Source organism: Ranitomeya imitator, chromosome 1 (assembly GCF_032444005.1).
Source record: "Ranitomeya imitator isolate aRanImi1 chromosome 1, aRanImi1.pri, whole genome shotgun sequence".
NCBI classification, from domain to species: Eukaryota; Metazoa; Chordata; class Amphibia; order Anura; family Dendrobatidae; genus Ranitomeya; species Ranitomeya imitator.
In genome coordinates this window covers 10,792,989-10,807,610 of record NC_091282.1, presented here as the reverse complement: position 1 = coordinate 10,807,610, position 14,622 = coordinate 10,792,989, and positions in this window count along the sequence as shown.

Genomic DNA, 14,622 nt, shown 5'->3' with positions numbered 1-14,622 from the left:
AAGGGAATTACACTACTGTTTTGGGTTAGCTTCGGACCCGTTTAATCGAAGCTGGTGGCAGCATTCCTTTGGTCTGTGCCTTTGGGAGTCGTTGTAGTGACTGCGGCATTGATAATTATTGTTCCTGCCTGAGTGGGAGTAGTTATATCGCCTCGCTGCAGCGTGCCCAATAGCCAGTACATAGCAGGCAGCCTTTCTGGCGACTAATTACCCTAGGTGCAGTACCTAGTCTGACCTGAGGGTGAGGGGGGCGCCAGAGAGCTGCAAGTTTTCAAGCGGAACTGTAAAGCGGGATATACATAAATCCCTGCAGTTCGTGGTATATTGAAGAGCAGTGGGATACCTAAAATAAGCCTCTACTGTAAACTAAGAGGTCAATAGCCTTGTGTGTGTTTTTTCATCACATTGTAGCAGTGGAGGGATACCTAAGATAAGCCCCCTGCACATGTGATAGCCGTCTGTTGGCCTAAAGTCACCCCAATCCGTGACATAGGTGTGAATCGTGACAAATTGGTGGCAAGGCGGTGGGATCTTAGAGCATTAGTGATTTGGTTTGAGCAATCATTCCTCTCACTAAAAACTTGCAAAGTTTTTGCGAGGACCCTGCGCAAATAAGTTTGGAGAACGAACTCAGTGTTTATTAGTCCTAAGACAATTGTGTGTACTGGTAATTATCCCTTCCCTTTCTCTTCGTTTTTCTATCCTATCTTTCATTTGGCAGCCATGGCTGCAATGGGAGAAGAGTGGTATAAGCAGCTTAAGAAAGACACTCTTATTGCCCTGTGTGGGGTGTGGCAGATCGACACCACGAACAAAAACAAAGGCCAACTGGTCACGACTCTGGTGCAACAGGAAACCGGCCAAAGCCCAGTGGGCGCTGAAGTAGAGGTCCAACCACTGAATGCCGGCCCTGCTAGCAATCGGGGCAAATTGGACCCCCACCTGCTGGCGGCCTTGGAAGAATACCCCACTGACGACCATGAGGGATGTCGGCAGCTGATTCAGCAATACCGGCAGGAGGCCCAGGGAGCCGAGCGAGAGCCCCGAGCTGAGCGGGAGGCCCAGGCCCAACGAGCTGAGCGCCAAGCCCAGCGAGAATATGAACTGGAGATGCTCCGGCAGGGGGTGATGCCCTCCACCGCCCGGAGCCGTGAGCCCAACAGCGCTCAGATACCGAAGCCCTGGCCCGATCACTTTCCTGTTATGGAAAAGGACAGGGACTTGGACACTTTTCTGTGATCCTTTGAGAAAGCCTGCAGACAGTACCAGCTGTCTACAGATGAATGGGCACGATACCTGACACAAGGGCTGAGAGGCAAAGCTCTGGAGGTGTTTGTTTCCCTCCCTCAAGAACAAGATGGTGACTATGAGGCCATCAAGCAGGCCCTGGTAGCAAAGTACCAGCTTACACCTGAGGTGTACCGTAGAAAGTTCCGGAACCGCCAACGTGGCCCACACGACAGTTACAGCGATGTGGCACATGGACTGGGGACCCACATTGACCAATGGACCCAAGGACTGTCAGTGACCACCTTTGCACAGCTGCAAGACCTGATGATCAAAGACCAGTTCTTACATCTTTGCCCAGCAGAGGTGCGACAGTTCGTGATGGACAGAGAACCCAAAGACATGACGAAAGCAGCGCAGATTGCCAATGCCTGTGAGGCCAACCGTAGATCGGAAGTTCAGAAGCCAGTCACCACCAGCTAGAGAGGGGGTAAGCCTGCAACCAATGCCAGTACCCCTGCAGCCAACCCACCAGAGGTCCTGTCCCCGTGGACAACAGCACCAGACCTACCACCGAACCTCGCCAGTCTTTCTTCTGCAAGCGGACTGGTCATATCAGTCCCCACTGTCCAGACAAGCAGAAGAACCCCCCAGCCAAGGCCCCAGGGCCTAACGCAGCAGTTCTTTTGGTGGGTGGGGTGGCTGGGAGGGTGTGTGACAATGAACAGCACGTCACTGTGGGAGGCCATGTTGCTACAGGCCTCAAGGACACCGGGGCTGAACGAACCCTCATCCGACCCGAACTGGTGGCTCCTGAAGAAATAATTCCGGGGAAAACCCTAAAGGTACCGTCACATTTAGCGACGCTGCAGCGATCTAGACAACGATCCCGATCGCTGCAGCGTCGCTGTGTGGTCGCTGGAGAGCTGTCATACAGACAGCTCTCCAGCGACCAACGATGCCGGTCCCCTGGTAACCAGGGTAAACATCAGGTTACTAAGCGCAGGGCCGCGCTTAGTAACCCGATGTTTACCCTGGTTACCAGCGTAAACGTAAAAAAAAAACACTACATACTTACATTCCGGTGTCTGTCCCCCCGGCGCTGTGCTTTCCTGCACTGACTGTGAGTGCCGGCTGGCCGTAAAGCACAGCAGTGATGTCACCGCTGTGCTCTGCTTTACGGCTGGCCGGCGCGGACACAGTCAGTGCAGGGAAGCAGAACGCCGGGGGACAGACACCGGAATGTAAGTATGTAGTGTTTTTTTTTTTTTACGTTTACGCTGGTAACCAGAGTAAACATTGGGTTACTAAGCGCGGCCCTGCGCTTAGTAACCCGATGTTTACCCTGGTTACCAGTGAAGACATCGCTGAATCGGCGTCACACACGCCGATTCAGCGATGTCTGCGGGAGGTCCAGTGACGAAACAAAGTATTGGACTTTCTGCTCCGACGAACGATGGCACAGCAGGATCCTGATCGCTGCTGCGTGTCACACTGAACGATATCGCTAGCCAGGACGCTGCAACGTCACGGATCGCTAGCGATATCGTTCAGTGTGAAGGTACCTTAACTGTCACTGGGATTGGGGGCATCAGCTGTCCCTTGCCAACGGCCCGGGTTTATATTGATTGGGGTGCCGGGAGCGGGGTGAAGGAAGTGGGGCTGTCTGAAAATTTGCCCACTGATGTTTTGTTGGGGACTGATTTGGGGAGGATGGTTGCATACTACGTTCCTGACACCCCTCCCCAATCTGCTAATGAGCGTAACATTAACCCTGATGATGATGATGATGGGAAATCGCATGTGTTACCTGACCATGCTTTATCTTATAATAATGCATCTAATAACCATATTTTCCCTAGGATTGATGGTGAAAATGTTGTACCTGTGCCAACTGAACCTGATAACCCTTTTTCTGCAAAGATTAATGTGTCCATAGGTACAGGCGTGCTCAGCCACGTCGCTCTGCGGAGTGAGACGGCTGAGGAACCCCTAGCAGAGGCAAGTGTCGGTGCTACAGGAAATGGGGAGAAGCATGGGAACCGTGAGAAAGGTGATGCCATGAAATTGACCAGTGCCACAGAGGAAGGTAACTGGCCCATACGTAGCACTGCCTCTGGAGTGTTGGGGGTGGATGGGGAGGTAGAGCCCATAGCAGCGCCAGCTGATGGGTCTGTAGAAATCCCCGTGGAGACAGCCTACGTAGCTGCTGTCACCCGCAGTCAGAGTGCCCGGAACGCAGATAACTGCCTTCCGGAGCCTCCTCAGTCATCATTGTGACTGAACCAGAGGTGGACCCAGAGCAGGTCCCAGAGGGTTCCCGTGGGGAAGGGACCCTGACGTCACTTCTGGCTTCCCCTAGCCAGGAGTTTCAGACCGCTCTGCACGCAGATGCAAGCCTAGAGAGTTTGAGACAACTCGCCGAGACGCCCACCTCCGTGAATGATAAGGAGAAGGTGTTCTGGGAACGAGGAAGGTTGTACCGGGAGACAGTACCCAGAGAATCACAAAAGGAGTGGTTGAGGGAAAGACAGCTGGTCGTCCCGCAGCAATTCCGGAGTGAGTTGTTACGGATTGCCCATGAGATCCCGCTAGCTGGACACTTGGGGATCATCAAAACTAAGGCCCGGCTGTCTCAACACTTCTATTGGCCTAAGATGGGGACAGATGTGTCAAACTACTGCCGCTCCTGTATCACCTGTCAAAGAGTGGGGAAGGCGGGGCCTGCTCTTAAGGCTCCCCTGATCCCTTTGCTAGTGATAGAGAAGCCTTTCCAGAGGATTGCGGTGGACATTGTGGGCCCACAGGCCGTCCCCAGCAGCTCTGGAAAGCAATACATCCTTACTGTGGTAGACTACGCTACCCGGTACCCAGAGGCAGTAGCTCTGTCGTCAACTAGGACAGATAAGGTGGCGGATGCCCTGTTGGCTATATTTTCATGTGTAGGATTTCCCAGGGAAATGCTTACTGATCAAGGGACCCAATTCATGTCTCACCTAATGGAGGCTCTCTGTAAGAGAATGCAGGTGAAGCACCTGGTATCGAGAGCGTATAACCCACAGACCAATGGCCTGTGTGAACGCTTCAATGGTACCCTCAAACAGATGCTACGCATGCTGGTTGAGACCCAAGGGCGCAACTGGGAGCGGTACCTCCCACACCTGCTATTCGCTTACCGAGAGGTTCCGCAGGCCTCGACTGGGTTCTCCCCCTTCGAGCTCCTGTATGGCAGGCGAGTCCAGGGGCCCCTTGGTTGGTAAAGGAATCCTGGGAAGAGGAGCCGAATCATTCTGAAGTATCCATAGTGGAGTATGTCATGCACTTCCATGACAAGGTGCAAACCTTGACGCAGTTGGTGCATGAAATATGATGCAGGCTCAGGCTGACCAGAAGCACTGGTACGACCAGAATGCCTTGGAGCGGACCTACCACGTGGGTCAAAAGGTGTGGGTGCTGGTCCCCGTACCAACGGATAAGCTTCAGGCAGTCTAGGAGGGCCCGTACGTCGTCCACCAACAGCTCAACCCGGTCACCTACGTGGTGACGCTTGACCATGCTCGGGGTAGGCGAAAGGCCTTTCACGTCAACATGATGAAGGCTCATCACGAACGTGAACCTTTCGTCCTACCGGTCTGCAGCTTGCCCGAAGGTGGGGAGGAAGACACCCTCCTGGACATGCTGGCCCAAGCCAAGGCCGGTGGCTCCATCGAGGATGTGGAGGTAAGCGCCTCACTAACCGAACCCCAGCGATTGCAGTTGCGGACCAAGCTGGAACCCTTCCGGGCCGTGTTCTCCAACCGACCTGGAAGGACTGAGTTAGCAGTCCACTAGGTGGACACCGGGAATCTTGCCCCACCGCGGCGAACACCTTATCGAGTCTCCGACCAGGTGCAGCAGGTTATGCGCCAGGAGATCGATGAGATGTTACAGCTGGGGGTGATTCGACTGTCAAAGAGTGCGTAGGTCTCACCTGTAGTTCTCGTGCCAAAGAAGGATCGGACCACCTGGTTCTGCGTGGAGTGGACTACAGGGAGCTCAACGCCATCACAGCCTCTGACGCTGTCATGTCGGACGCTGTTCACACTTGGGCGTCTGACAGACCGGTAATTCCTCATTTGTCCACTATACGCTCAGTGGCGCCGGCTACATTTTATCCAGGTTATCCAGGGTTAATCTTGCTGGTAATCTGGTTGGAGGCTGGGTCACGCCCGTGGCCTTTAAATAGTCATTCTGGACTTTGGGCGTCGCCGATTATAGCTTGTGTCTTGTGCCTGGTGATCTCGGTCTGGAGTGGTGGTCTAGGAGTTGAAGTATCGTATCTGGTGGTGTATAACCCTTTGTCATATTTCTCCTTCCTATATTTGTGTTTATTTTTGCCTTGTGCACATTATAGTGTTTTCCTGTGTGTCTGCAGCGAGGTGTGTTTTTAGTTTTCCCTGTCTGTACTTTCTGTGTAGGTTGGTGTGTGGTCTTATCACTGGGTGGCGGGTGGAGGTTTCAGCATAGGGCTGAAACAGGAGTCAGGGTCAGGCCTGGCAGCCCAGACAAGCACACCATCAGTGTAAATTCTGGGAGAGAGACAGACAGGGTTTTCCCCAGTCTGAGGGATATCGCAGGGGCCCGGGTAATCAGCTTTAGTCTACCCAATACCCCCGTGACAGTCGCGCACCCAATGCCGCGCATCGAGGAGCTGCTTGAGAGGTTAGCTGGCGCAAAATACCTGACAATAATGGATCTGAGTAGAGGATACTGGCAGATTCCCCTGAGCCCCGAGGCGCAGGAGAAGTCTGCCTTTATCACGCCCTTTGGACTGTATGAGTCCACGGTCATGCCCTTCGGCATGAAGAATGCCCCAGCCACTTTAAAGCGGATGGTCAACCTCCTGCTTCAGGGACTCTAGAAGTACGCAGTGGCGTCCTTGGATGACATTGCCATCTTCAGTTCCTCCTGGAAGGGACACCAGCAGCATCTCGAGGAGGTGCGAAGGTGAATTCTCCGAGCTGGACTGACTATCAAGTCGGGAAAGCGCCAGATGGGCATGAGTGAGGTCCACTACCTGGGGCACCGGGTAGGCGGGGGCACCCTAAAGCCAGAGCCTGAGAAAGTGGGAGTGATCGTGAACCTGTTGAGGTGCGCATGGAGGAGCACTGAGCGGTCCTGCCTCCGTAGCGCACACCAGAAGGGGGAGGTGTGAGGAAAATGTATATAAGTTTTAGTTTCTCTTGCTAGCCCATGCTGTGGGCAAAAACCCCCCTTCTCTGTGTTCCTGTTCTGAGATGTGTATGTGCAGCTCCCAAAGCCCTCATGCCCCTCCCAAAAGAATTTTTACGATCGCTTGTGTCGGCTCAAACCTTCCTCCAGCAGAAACTGGTCTGATCTCCTTCTTTAAAGGCAAGAAGTCCTTTGTTCCATTATTGTGAGATATTGGGCCAACGGTTTAGGCTAGGAAAATAATACGTCCAGTTTGTGAATCTCCATTGGCGGATCTATCCACCATGGTAAGCGTGGGCTTTACCCAGCCTTCAGAGTCTGTCAGAGTCTGTCTGAGTCTGAATTGAAGAGCTCTTAATGCTAGCCCTGATGAACTGGGATATTTGGAGCTCCGCCCACTAGCCTGGTTGCCTGAAATTACCTTAACACATGTAAGTGTTAATTTCTCATTTAACCCCTGTTATTTTTATAATTACCTTGTGCATATTGTCAATTGTCTCATATTGTAACATCTTTTATACCTTTTTATAAACACTGCCTTAATCTTTAATGGAGTAAAATATTTAAAATACTAGATTTGTTCTCCTGTTCTAAAACGTACCCTAGTGTTGTGAATTCTGTGGCTGAATTCACTCCTGTGGTCACAAGTGGTACTGCAGCTTCTGAGCTCCCTCCCTCAGGTGTTCTGGTGAGCTCGTTAACTGCTTCATTACTTAACTCCGCCTGATGCTGCTATCCTTGCTCCTTGTCAATGTTTCAGTGTTGGATCTGAGCTTCTCCTGATTGTTCCTGTGACCTGCTGCTCTGTATAGCTAAGTGCTTTTTGCTTTTTTGTTGCTTTTTTTCTGTCCAGCTTGTCTTTTGTTTTGCTGGAAGCTCTGAGACGCAAAGGGTGTACCACCGTGCCGTTAGTTCGGCACAGTGGGTTTTTTTTTGCCCCCTTTGCGTGGTTTTGCTTTAGGGTTTTTTGTAGACTGCAAAGTTCGCTTTACTGTCCTTGCTCTGTCCTAGAATATTGGGCCCCACTTTGCTGAATCTATTTCATCCCTACGTTTTGTCTTTTCATCTTACTCATAGTCATTATATGTGGGGGGCTGCCTTTTCCTTTGGGGAATTTCTCTGGGGCAAGTCAGGCCTATTTTTCTATCTTCAGGCTAGCTAGCTTCTTAGGCTGTGCCGAGTTGCCTAGGTAGTTGTTAGGCGCAATCCACAGCCGCTTTTAGTTGTGTTTTAGGATAGGATCAGGTGTGCAGTCTACAGAGTTTCCACGTCTCAGAGCTCGTTCTTGTATTTTTGGGTATTTGTCAGATCACTGTGTGCGCTCTGATCGCTATGCACACTGTGTTTCTGGATTGCCTTCATAACACCTGTCATTAGCAAACATAACAGTACAAGGAGCCATAACTAATGATTCTCAATAGAGGGAAAGAAATACTTCTGACATCATTTTTTTTTTTTTTTTTCTTTCTTCTGCTCTGTGTTCACTTCTTTTTTTTTTTCCCCTAGACATTTGGGTGATTCTGGACACAGGTGTGGACATGGATATTCAGGGTCTGTGCTCTTCAATGGATAATCTCGTTATAAATGTACAAAAAATTCAAGATACTATTGATCAGAAATCTATGTTAGAACCAAGAATTCTTATTCCTGATTTGTTTTTTGGAGATAGAACTAAGTTTCTAAGTTTCAAAAATAATTGTAAGCTATTTCTGGCCTTGAAACCTCATTCTTCTGGTAATCCTGTTCAACAGGTTTTGATTATTATTTCTTTTTTGCGCAGCGACCCTCAAGACTGGGCATTTTCTCTTGCGCCAGGAGACCCTGCATTGAGTAGTGTCGATGCGTTTTTCCTGGCGCTCGGATTGCTGTACGATGAACCTAATTCAGTGGATCAGGCTGAGAAAAATTTGCTGGCTTTGTGCCAGGGTCAGGATGATATAGAAGTATATTGTCAGAAATTTAGGAAATGGTCAGTACTCACTCAGTGGAATGAATCTGCGCTGGCAGCTTTGTTCAGAAAGGGTCTCTCTGAGGCTCTTAAGGATGTCATGGTGGGATTTCCTATGCCTGCTGGTTTGAATGAGTCTTTGTCTTTGGCCATTCAGACCGGTCGACGCTTGCGCGAGCGTAAATCTGTGCACCATTTAGCGGTACTGCCTGAGGTTAAACCTGAGCCTATGCAGTGCGATAGGACTATGACTAGAGTTGAACGGCAGGAATACAGACGTCTGAATGGTCTGTGTTTCTACTGTGGTGATTCCACTCATGCTATTTCTGATTGTCCTAAGCGCACTAAGCGGTCCGCTAGGTCTGCCGTCATTGGTACTGTACAGTCCAAATTCCTTCTGTCCATTACCTTGATATGCTCTTTGTCGTCGTTTTCTGTCATGGCGTTTGTGGATTCAGGCGCTGCCCTGAATCTGATGGATTTGGATTATGCTAAACGTTGTGGGTTTTTCTTGGAGCCTTTGCGGTGTCCTATTCCATTGAGAGGAATTGATGCTACACCTTTGGCCAAGAATAAACCTCAATATTGGGCCCAGCTGACCATGTGCATGGCTCCTGCACATCAGGAAGTTATTCGCTTTCTGGTGTTGCATAATCTGCATGATGTGGTCGTGTTGGGGTTGCCATGGCTACAAACCCATAATCCAGTATTGGATTGGAATTCCATGTCGGTATCCAGCTGGGGTTGTCAGGGGGTACATGGTGATGTTCCATTTTTGTCGATTTCGTCATCCACCCCTTCTGAGGTCCCAGAGTTCTTGTCTGATTATCAGGATGTATTTGAAGAGCCCAAGTCCGATGCTCTACCTCCGCATAGGGATTGTGATTGTGCTATCAATTTGATTCCTGGTAGTAAATTCCCTAAAGGTCGATTATTTAATTTATCCGTGCCCGAACACGCCGCTATGCGCAGTTATGTGAAGGAATCCCTGGAGAAGGGACATATTCGCCCATCGTCATCACCACTGGGAGCAGGGTTCTTCTTTGTAGCCAAGAAGGATGGTTCGCTGAGACCATGTATTGATTACCGCCTTCTTAATAAGATCACTGTTAAATTTCAGTATCCCTTGCCATTGTTATCTGACTTGTTTGCTCGGATTAAGGGGGCTAGTTGGTTCACTAAGATAGATCTTCGTGGTGCGTATAATCTGGTGAGAATCAGGCAAGGAGATGAATGGAAAACTGCATTCAATACGCCCGAGGGTCATTTTGAGTATCTAGTGATGCCGTTCGGACTTGCCAATGCTCCATCTGTGTTTCAGTCTTTTATGCATGACATCTTCCGTGAGTATCTGGATAAATTCCTGATTGTTTACTTGGATGACATTTTGATCTTCTCAGATGATTGGGAGTCTCATGTGAAGCAGGTCAGAATGGTTTTTCAGGTCCTGCGTGCTAACTCTTTGTTTGTGAAGGGATCAAAGTGTCTCTTCGGTGTGCAGAAAGTTTCATTTTTGGGGTTCATCTTTACCCCTTCTACTATCGAGATGGATCCAGTTAAGGTTCAAGCCATCCAGGATTGGATTCAGCCGACATCTCTGAAAAGTCTGCAAAAGTTCCTGGGCTTTGCTAATTTTTATCGTCGCTTCATCTGTAATTTTTCTAGCATTGCCAAACCATTGACCGATTTGACCAAGAAGGGTGCTGATTTGGTTAATTGGTCTTCTGCTGCTGTGGAAGCCTTTCAGGAGTTGAAGCGTCTTTTTTGTTCTGCCCCTGTGTTGTGTCAGCCAGATGTTTCTCTTCCGTTCCAGGTCGAGGTTGATGCTTCTGAGATTGGAGCAGGGGCGGTTTTGTCACAGAGAGGTTCTGATTGCTCAGTGATGAAACCATGTGCTTTCTTTTCCAGGAAGTTTTCGCCCGCTGAGCGTAATTATGATGTGGGCAATCGAGAGTTGCTGGCCATGAAGTGGGCATTCGAGGAGTGGCGTCATTGGCTTGAAGGAGCTAAGCATCGCGTGGTGGTATTGACTGATCATAAGAACTTGACTTATCTCGAGTCTGCCAAGCGCTTGAATCCTAGACAGGCCCGTTGGTCGTTATTTTTTGCCCGCTTCGACTTTGTGATTTCGTACCTTCCGGGCTCTAAAAATGTGAAGGCGGATGCTCTGTCTAGGAGTTTTGTGCCCGACTCTCCGGGTTTATCTGAGCCAGCGGGTATCCTCAAGGAAGGAGTCATTGTGTCTGCCATCTCCCCTGATTTGCGGCGGGTGCTGCAAAAATTTCAGGCGAATAAACCTGATCGTTGTCCAGCAGAGAAACTGTTCGTCCCTGATAGGTGGACTAATAAACTTATCTCTGAACTTCATTGTTCGGTGTTGGCTGGTCATCCTGGAATCTTTGGTACCAGAGAGTTGGTGGCTAGATCCTTCTGGTGGCCATCTCTGTCACGGGATGTACGTACTTTTGTGCAGTCCTGTGGAATTTGTGCTAGGGCTAAGCCCTCCTGTTCTCGTGCCAGTGGGTTGCTTTTGCCCTTGCCGGTCCCAAAGAGGCCTTGGACACATATTTCGATGGATTTCATTTCTGACCTTCCCGTTTCTCAAAAGATGTCAGTCATTTGGGTGGTCTGTGATCGCTTTTCTAAAATGGTCCATCTGGTGCCCTTGGCTAAATTGCCTTCCTCCTCTGATTTGGTACCTTTGTTCTTTCAGCATGTGGTTCGGTTGCATGGCATTCCTGAGAATATTGTTTCTGACAGAGGTTCCCAGTTTGTTTCAAGGTTTTGGCGAGCCTTTTGTGGTAGGATGGGCATTGACCTATCCTTTTCCTCGGCTTTCCATCCTCAGACTAATGGCCAGACCGAACGAACCAATCAGACCTTGGAAACATATCTGAGATGTTTTGTTTCTGCAGACCAGGATGATTGGGTGTCCTTTTTGCCGTTGGCTGAGTTCGCCCTTAATAATCGGGCCAGCTCTGCTACCTTGGTTTCTCCATTTTTTTGCAATTCTGGGTTCCATCCTCGTTTCTCTTCAGGACAGGTTGAGTCTTCGGACTGTCCTGGTGTGGATTCTGTGGTGGATAGGTTGCAGCAGATCTGGACTCAGGTAGTGGACAATTTGATCTTGTCCCAGGAGAAAGCTCAACTTTTCGCTAATCGCAGACGCCGTGTGGGTCCCCGACTTCGTGTTGGGGATCTGGTTTGGTTATCTTCTCGTCATATTCCTATGAAGGTTTCCTCTCCTAAATTTAAACCTCGTTTTATTGGTCCGTATAGGATTTCTGAGGTTCTCAATCCTGTGTCTTTTCGTTTGACCCTCCCAGACTCCTTTTCCATACATAATGTATTCCATAGGTCGTTGTTGCGGAGATACGTGGCACCTATGGTTCCATCTGTTGAGCCTCCTGCCCCGGTTTTGGTGGAGGGGGAATTGGAGTATATTGTGGAGAAGATTTTGGATTCTCGTGTTTCTAGACGGAAACTCCAGTATCTGGTTAAATGGAAGGGTTATGCTCAGGAAGATAATTCCTGGGTTTTTGCCTCTGATGTTCATGCTTCCGATCTTGTTCGTGCCTTTCATGCGGCTCATCCTGGTCGGCCTGGGGGCTCTGGTGAGGGTTCGGTGACCCCTCCTCAAGGGGGGGTACTGTTGTGAATTCTGTGGCTGAATTCACTCCTGTGGTCACAAGTGGTACTGCAGCTTCTGAGCTCCCTCCCTCAGGTGTTCTGGTGAGCTCGTTAACTGCTTCATTACTTAACTCCGCCTGATGCTGCTATCCTTGCTCCTTGTCAATGTTTCAGTGTTGGATCTGAGCTTCTCCTGATTGTTCCTGTGACCTGCTGCTCTGTATAGCTAAGTGCTTTTTGCTTTTTTGTTGCTTTTTTTCTGTCCAGCTTGTCTTTTGTTTTGCTGGAAGCTCTGAGACGCAAAGGGTGTACCACCGTGCCGTTAGTTCGGCACGGTGGGTTTTTTTTTGCCCCCTTTGCGTGGTTTTGCTTTAGGGTTTTTTGTAGACTGCAAAGTTCGCTTTACTGTCCTCGCTCTGTCCTAGAATATCGGGCCCCACTTTGCTGAATCTATTTCATCCCTACGTTTTGTCTTTTCATCTTACTCACAGTCATTATATGTGGGGGGCTGCCTTTTCCTTTGGGGAATTTCTCTGGGGCAAGTCAGGCCTATTTTTCTATCTTCAGGCTAGCTAGCTTCTTAGGCTGTGCCGAGTTGCCTAGGTAGTTGTTAGGCGCAATCCACAGCCGCTTCTAGTTGTGTTTAGGATAGGATCAGGTGTGCAGTCTACAGAGTTTCCACGTCTCAGAGCTCGTTCTTGTATTTTTGGGTATTTGTCAGATCACTGTGTGCGCTCTGATCGCTATGCACACTGTGTTTCTGGATTGCCTTCATAACACCTGTCATTAGCAAACATAACACCCTAGGTCTTCTGAAGAGAATTACACTACTGTTTTGGGTTAGCTTCGGACCCGTTTAATCGAAGCTGGTGGCAGCATACCTTTGTTCTGTGCTTTTGGGAGTCATTGTAGCGACTGCGGCGTTGATAATTATTGTTCCTGCCTGAGTGGGAGTAGTTATATCGCCTCGCTGCAGCGTGCCCAATAGCCAGTACATAGCAGGCAGCCTTTCTGGCGACTAATTACCCTAGGTGCATTACCTAGTCTGACCTGAGAGTGAGGGGGGCGCCAGAGAGCTGCAAGTTTTCAAGCGGAACTGTAAAGCGTGATATACATAAATCCCTGCAGTTCATGGTATATTGAAGAGCAGTGGGATACCTAAAATAAGCCCCTGCTGTAAACTAAGAGGTCTGTAGCATTGTGTCTGTTTTTTCATCACATTGTAGCAGTGGAGGGATACCTAAGATAAGCCCCCTTCACATGTTATAGTCGTCTGTTGGCCTAAAGTCACCCCGAACCGTGACGTAGGGGTGACGGTCACGGTGTGAATCATGACAGTATGACAGAGAGGTGCTGTGCATGGCTCAAATATGACACAGATGCAGTGTGTTTAGGAAATTTAACAAGGCGCTGTGTGGGGGTATTTGGGCGGAGCTGAGGGGGAATATGATGGAAAGGAGCTGTGTGTGTGGGGGAATGTGACAGAGTGGAGCTGTGTGTGGGAAATATGATTGAGTGGAGCTGTATGTGTGGGGGGAATACAACAGAGAAGAGCTGTGGGGGGGTATATGATACAAAGGAGCCGTGTGTGTATTAGCTTCAGTGATACAGTAGCAACCCAGTAAAATGCTCCAGCACAAGAAGTGCTGAGAGGCGTTAATCAGCCATATTCAGTGCTAGGTTGATTGAACAGCTGTAGAGTGAGAGGATTCCAGAGGATAAATACCCAGCCTTAGGGCTCATACCCATGTGTGTGAAAAAAAAGTTCCAATATCAGGACCGAAAAAAGTGATTGTGAGTACAATCCAATTTACATCTGTTTGCGACTTTAACATAAGCCCTTAGGCCGGTTTCACATGTCAGTGGCACCGGTACGTGAGGTGTCAGTTTCCTCATGTACCGGAGACACTGGCTCACGTAGACACATTAAAATCAATGTGTCTCTGCACATGTCAGCGTGTTTTCATGGACCGTGTGTCCGTTTGAAAAACACAGACATGTCAGTGTTCGTGGGAGCGCACGGATCACACAGACCCATTAAAGTCAATGGGTCCGTGTAAAACACGTACCGCACACGGATGCTGTCCGTGTGCAGTCCGTGTGCCGTGCAGGAGACAGCGCTACAGTAAGCGCTGTGCCCCCAGCTTGTGGTGCTGAAGCCCCATTCATTTCTTCTCTCCAGCAGCGTTCGTTGGAGCGAAGGAATTAAAAATCTTTTTTTTTTTTTTTTGCAGTGTAAATAAAGTTCCCGGTAATCTCTCCCCTCCCACCCCCTGTGCGCCCGCCTGCTGGCATTAAAATACTTACCCAGCTCCCTCGATGCTTCCTCTCAGCGTCGCAGCTCTTCCTGTATGAGCGGTCACGTGGTGCCGCACATTACAGTGATGAATATGCGGCTCCACCTCCCATAGGGGTGGAGCCGCATATTCATCACTGTAATAAGCGTTTCTTTGCTAGCAGCCTTCAGCTCCTCTGCATTGTTGGGTCTGGTGTCTCATCTTTCTCTTGATAATACCCCATAGCTAGGGGGTTAAGATCAGGCGAGTTTGCTGGCGAATCAAGCCCAGTGATACTGTTGTTTGTAAACCAGGTATTGCTACTTTTGG